This window comes from Falco cherrug, chromosome Z (assembly GCF_023634085.1).
Source record: "Falco cherrug isolate bFalChe1 chromosome Z, bFalChe1.pri, whole genome shotgun sequence".
NCBI classification, from domain to species: domain Eukaryota; kingdom Metazoa; phylum Chordata; class Aves; order Falconiformes; family Falconidae; genus Falco; species Falco cherrug.
The window spans coordinates 44910950-44918306 of record NC_073720.1 but is presented as its reverse complement, the minus strand read 5'-3'; positions in this window follow the sequence as shown (position 1 = coordinate 44918306).

Here is a 7357-nt window from a genome sequence, read left to right as displayed (position 1 = left end):
GATCAATTGTGACTTTAAGCATTTGTATCAGGAGCCCATACTTCATTCAGCTTTCCACAAAACATACACACAGGGATTTTAGTTGGTTTTTTAATAGAGCCAACTGATATTTCTGGAAAAACCAGGTAAGACTTTTCTTCATTTATAAAATGGAAGCTAATTACAGACAGAGAACAAGAAAGAGCTCTTAGTTTACCCAGATTATACTACCCAGTTAGGCTCACTGTGAGAAAAGGGTGGTTGGTACCTATGGAACAGAAGAGAGGGATTAACAGGAGCAAAGGTGATAAATTCATTAACTCCTGCAAGACTGCAAAGATGAAATTACCTATTTTCCAGAGATATCCAAGGCCCAAACATGGTTAAAGCACAGAACAGAATGAACACAGAGACACAGGATCTCCACACAGTTACCCAGAGGAACAGAACCCCAGAAGTTTTGAGAAGAGAGTCACCATCATTCAGACTTCATGCTATCGTGGACAATACTCACAAACTCCATGCACTGCTACTGAAAACACTTTCAAGTTTTGTTCCTAGCTTTCTGCAAATACAGATGTGGTTTCAGGAAACAGAAAAATAAAAACCTTAAGCCATGCATGTGATGTAATTCCACTGAACTGATTTTAATACTTCCTGGAGATAGGCGACAGATATGCTTTCCCACTGAGCTCTGCCCTGGGGGAGTTGCTCTCACCTGATGCAATGATTTACATCAAGGTTTTTTCCAGGACACCGTTCACCAGGAGTCAAGCAGGTTTCTGGTAGCAGCTTTTGCTGCTACGACCGATGAAGGGAATTTGTGAGCCAGCTTGCAGCGGGTGTTGGCTAGGTCAGCTATGTACTCACACACCAATAAACAGAGATTGGCCTAAGCATTCTTGTCAGCTGCTAGGCAGGTGACCCAGTGAGTATTTTATCACTTTTGAAGAGACACCTCCACGGACATCTCAACACAGCTGCTCAGTCACCCCATCAGCTGGGCTAGGGCTGAATGTGTGAGGCCAACCTAATCCCAGCCCGGGGCAGGACTGTTCCAGATGTCTCATCAATTCAGCATTATGCTCAAATGCACTGTCAGCACATGCCCGGGAAAGCAAGAAGTCAACTTCTCCCCTCACCCTGCCGCTGCAGCACTGGCCTCACGATCACGTGCTGTGAGAAACCTAACTGCGAGACACCAGTGCGCCGGGTGCGTACTTACCGAGTGACACGCTATCTGTGTTCCACCCTTTTGATTGCCTGGTTTCCTGTTTTGTTCCCGCACGGACAATTTTCTCCCTCTTTTAACAACTCAGCATGATTTCTTATTCCAGCACAGGAAGATAAAAAGGAGACTGCTCAAATGAAAAGCAAGCAGGGAGGATACATGGAAGGGTCATGCAGCAAATGTAGACCTGAAATTTAAACTCAGTAAAAGAGCAGAACAGCGGTGTTTACCTTTTTAGCTCTGCCGAAGCTACAACGAGAGAAAACAAAGCCAGAGGAGGAGGCTAGCCTTCTCTCAGAGGCACACACACAGCTGCTAATCAGCTGCACAGCCTCTGGCAGGCAGCCTCACCGCTTTCGCCCTTTTTCCTCTTCCACTCCTCAGTTCTGTGTCAGTTTAGATTAAAAACTTGGTGAGGAGGGAGGTTCCCCGGCTTTTGGATTTACAGAGTGCCAAACAAAATGGGACGATAAAGTTCGTTGAAATGTCTGGAAATACTGCAACTGAAATAACACTTCATAACAATTCCTGATGGGTTTCCTGTGACCACAAGTTTGCTTCTGAAATGCTCTATTATAACATGAGAGGAACGTGATCAAAACTTGTAACAGCACTGTATCAGAAAACAGGTCCCTTCCAATTCTTCCTGTGACTAGCAAGCAACTAATATCAAAACAGCAGCAGTATTTATCCTTAACCTTTGCATAAAGCCTTGTAAATTATATATAAACACCAGCAGAAGTTTATTTCAACTACAGGAGAGTATTATCATAAATCTTCAAGAGTGAATGCAATTTCACATCAGCGCTGATGTTTTCAGTATATATTACCTATTTCAAAAATACCCTGCCGACAGCCAGTGTTTCATATGCTTGAATAAGGAAAGCAAACTGCAATACCAGCAAACGTAGCTAAGCAGAAGGAATGTTAAGAGGGCTATTGAGATGAACTTGCATTCACAATTCTCGCATTGCTGTGGTGTTATGGTAAAAAGACTGTGGTATGTGCTTGGCCATACACATATCTAGCAAAACTGGGCATTTGCAGACACAGCAATGAACTGTTCAGCATTTTGTTGGCAGCCCTATATAATTTTTTTCTGTGACTTGTTAACCAGCCTCATAAAATGGTATATTACAGAGATGCATTTAGAGATGTACTTCCTTTGCAAGTGGGGAAAAACCACCTGTGACTTGGCAGCTCTAAAGCCACCTTTATTTCATTTCACTTTTGGCTTTTAAACAAAAGCAAGGGTGTTCCAAGACATGTGCTACAGCCTCAAGGAGTTCTCAACATCTCGCTTCAGCATCAGCTTCCCAGACACCCTAAACCAGTTTGAGTGTCTAACAGCCCAGCATTTATTTTAAACAGTTTTATGTCACTGCATGCATGCTGTGCAGGAAACCATTGCTAGTAATTAAAAAAAACCAACCACCTAATCATTAAAACCAGAACTCTGAGTATTTCCATGCCAGTTCCAGAGACTGATTTTCCCTAGCAGACACATAAAATAATAGCTGTAACAGCTTCAGAAGGCCCTTGGTGGCACCCCAGGAGAGCACACCTAAACCAGGCTTGGCCTGGGGGAAGGATTAACATAGACAAAGAACTGTGAAACAAAGTTAATTCCAGATGAATGTCCAAAGCGATCATTTGTCACTAAGTATGGATAACCCTTACCAGGCTGGAAAATCATCTTTCCCTTGTTCAGCTCTCAGCCCAACCACAATCTTTCCCTGTAAGCACTCAAAAAGCCAGCCTTACCAGGAACCCTCCTCTGAAGGGGGCTGAGAAAACGAATAGCTCGCTCTCTGACTCTGCTCTGACCACTTCTTCCCAAACCAGGACTGCAGAAGGTAAGGTAATAGGCATCAGAACTGCGGCACCACACCTGACAACACATGCTACTTCTAAAACACATGTTTCCCAGCATTACTTTATTCGGAAAGGCTGTCAGGTTTCATGTAGAAGTAGGTTTTGAATCTCCTGGAAGTGGTGAGAAATGTAAGTGAACAAAACAAGGAAAAAGCATTTTAAAAAGAACACAGTATGTCTTTTATAAATGCCTGTCTTCATGATTTCTTTGCCCCTTTACTCACAAAGGTTGGTGGTAGCTCTTCAACAGATGCTAGCATGATGGAAACAAAAACTGCTGCAGAAATCAAATTTTTACACCACTGGAAAATCAATCTTCAAGCAACTTAGCACAAAAAAAGAAATAAAGCAGTCAAGTCCTCTGAGCACAAGCAAAGGTGGCTTCTTCTGAGGCCCCTAATATATCTAAACTATCAACCCATGGATCAGGTGTCCACCATGTAGCTAACCCTCCTCCTTCCCAAAGTGAAGTTTCAGGTGGGGTTCCTTGTATGTTTTCAGATGAGCCTTACTGAATGTCATCTAGGTTTGGTTTTGTGAATTAAACCTTTGCAAATGAAATTTTGTGTCTTAATTATACCACTTCCTCCAATTGCTTTAGGTGCCCCTGCACTTACCTGGAATTTCACTAATGATTTGATAAAGCCCTGATTACAGAATGAGAGAAAGTCCCCATTAGTGACTTAATCTTAAACAATTCTATTCTTTCTTCAGAACAGTATAACTAAGTCTTAGCATTTCCTGCTATGACTTCCCAACAAAAAGAATGAAGGGTATTGGCACAGGCTGCAATTAAAAAGAGGCTCTCACTTAAGTGCAAAGAGAGCTAGAGATCAGAAGCACCAGCTCACATTATCACAGCCATCAGGGTATGCTCAATTCCTTGGTTCATAGCCAGCAACTGCAGTTAATTTCCAATATGTAAAACCTGATTGATTGGTATTGAGAGATACATGGCAGGATTTTTTTGTTTCATTAAGGAGATTAATTAAAGAACAAATACTGCATAACTGATGTTCAGAAACTAGAGTGCCCTTATGTAGATCACCAGTTAATCAATTCACTATAGTAAAACTTCATTGATACAACTTACCGTGTTTGGCTTGCCTGTTAGGTTTCAACAGTGAGATGACAAACATTTTGTCAATATAGTCCTTAAAAATATTTTGAAAATTACTTTCCTGCATGGATTGTGTAGGGAGGTAGTAAGCTTATTTATCCCACTGTTAAGGTCTGGAAATTCATTTCACGTTAACGAAGATGAAAAACAACGTACATTAAACCAAAACCAAAATTTCATTCCACTTAGCAGTCAGGTAAGATAACGACTGGTTTTAAAGGGAAAATAAATAGTTACCTACATGACAGCTAAATTCATTTCTGACTTGAGTTTAAAGAATAAGCACTTCATGTGTAAGTGGAATAATTTCTTTTCATGGTTTTCCTTGCCTCAAGAGTACTTGTCTTCAGAAACTTATGACAAACTACTGATAAATAGTCATTCACCAGGCAGATCAGAGAAACTGTTATTCTTATGAGACCTTTAGGACAAGCTGAGAAGCACCAGCACATGGAAACCAAATTCAAAACCTTTTTTCTTCCCAGATTTAAATAAAACAGTTCATTTTCACAAGGAAGCTGAAAGCAAGCAATGACCGGCAGAGCTTTATCACTTTACAGAACTGCCACCTACCATGTGTGTAACATAGTGCCCAAATCACATGTTTAGACACTCACTAAGTCCCCATTAACAACAGTAGCTGTAACTAAAGACAGGGCCTAAACAGGACAGCCTAGATAGGATGTTTTACTGGTAATACATGTGCCCTAGTATCTTAAGAAAGAACACATCTTGTAATAAATGCAACTTCAGCTATCAGCAGGAGCACAAAACCAAAGAAAGCCTATTAAAAAAAAAAAAAATTTGAACACAGTCATCAAAAGCTTTAATTACCCATAGCTTTTCTGGGAACAACTTGGGAGCTTTCTATGTACATACATAATGTGCACTCACTGTATCTTCAGAAAAGAGTGACTTTGAAGAGAGAGAACACTTTCCCTAACAGGACATTTACCATTATGGATTAATTTGCTACTTCATAATAGTGCTTCTAAAGTAAATGAAACAGCTCTACAGAAGATAGGGCCGCTGCAGTGGAATCACAAAACCAGATTTAATGTAATTCTTGACAGGGAACAGGTTTTAAATTTCTAGCAGAGTGCCTAACTGCAACTTATACAAAATTTTAATGTTTACACTGTCATGTAAAGCAACTATGGGTGAAGCTGTCACTTAAGAAGGCTATGTAAATATTGATTTATCTACATGACCTGACTTACCCTGTCCCTTTCTTGATTATTTCATTCAGAAGGGAGGATGTTCAGCCAGAACAGTCAGCAAGTTTTGATGCATACAAGTAGCTATATTATCACTTTTTATTTCTAAAAAAGTCAAAAGGCTGATACCTCTTCTGTGAGCTACGTTCCCATTCACATGCGTATGCTTTGGAAAGTTATTTCCTTTTCATTTCCCATCTGTTCATAAAAACTATCTTATTTTCCCAGCAACTTGTGTTAACCTTGGCCTTTGTAACCAAACACGTTTCCCTGTGTTCAAATCCTAGCAGGCTTTGTACTGGTCTCAGTGTGCGCTGGACATTCTCACTGTCTTGTGGTTTTAATCAATATAGAAAAAAGCACCACTTCAAGTGCTATTAAGCTCACAGTAATGTTAGCTTCCAAGATTAAAAAGTATTCATAGAGACAGGTCTCCTTCCACCCCCAGTTCTGGGGCAGCAAGAACGAAAAGCAGCTACTGCCTAAGAAGCCTACACGCTTCATTTACAGCATTTTGATCTTGCTTCCCATTTTGAATGTACAGACCACTGCAGTTTCCTTCTGAAAATAACTCTTTAGAGGACCACCAACTCAGCTCCGTATTAATTTCCTCCATAGCTTCCACCAAGTAGTATGGATGCCCTCCATAACAGGCCCAGCAAGTCAACAGCTAAATTCTAACCGGTATTTCTGCTCTGTGGCTTGTTAAATAGCCACTGGGCTGAGGGAGGCTCTTCCTGTTAAAAAAAAAAAAAAAACAAAACAACAAACTTGTAGGGAGACTCAGGTTGAAAGAATTCATATATAGGCAGCACACTGACACACTCACAGCTGAAGAGTAAAGTTTTGATTATTCTAGGTACCTCAATCTTGTTTTTCTTTCAAGAAGTGTTTATGAAATGCAAGCTTAAGATTTATTTTATCTACAATAAGGACAATCAGCTTTCGTAATTTGTAGTCCAAGTGTTCCCTTGTGGCATAGCTATCAGATTCAGGAAAGACACTATGCATAAAAACCTATGGGTCCATAAAATCTGAACCGGTGCTGGTCAAACTGCAGAACTAGCCTCCTTCCCCTCCAGCCCAAATGCAAGAAGGTATGAGTCACCACCCAAAAACCAAAGCCAAATCCTCTCCCCCAGCTGTTTTTGGCATTATCAATTGATAATCCTCTGCAGAAACTACTGGCACCTGAAAAAAACAACAGTACATAACAGCTAGTAATTGTGTTTCAGCAGCACAAATACCTGCAGTCCTCCCAGAAGAGGAGCTACAGTGCAAGTCACCACAGTTCAGTCAGCCACAGAGTATCCAGGGATTAAGAGTCACCCAGCTTCACTTCCTGTAGGAACAGCATTCCTCCCTGCCCACCCCTTCCTTCCCCAGCCAAAGGTGGTGCAGGGGCAAGATACTAAGTGTCCTACAGACCAAGAAGTAAGATTTCTCTCTGAACAGCCCAGGTGCTTTTGGGTGTTGCCACTGTACACATAATATTCAAAAGGAGACAGTTACTCTAACTACAGAAGTGTGGTACTTTGAGGTGCCATAAAACACTGATGCTATTAAAACTAAGTGAAGATCAGATGATGCTGCATGTAGGACATGCAAAGACTGAAGATGTTATGAAGTACTAAGAACCAGAGATTGTATCACCTCTGGGTCACAGGACTAAGCCAAAATTCACTCAGGCACATTCTAGGGAACACAGTTTCAAAGAATGAGGGTCAGATTTTTATCACTTTGTTGGTTGATAAAGAGATTTTTCTACTTCCCATTTTAAGTAAGTCCATTCCATAACAGCTGTTAGCCATTCCCAGCTAGGGTTGCATTTTAGTAACTGATGAAGAGAGGTATGCATACAAGCTTCAGTTACTAGCATAATTTAGGATGCCTGTTTGGTAAGTCTCAAGTGGCAAACATAAAAAGCCAAGTCAA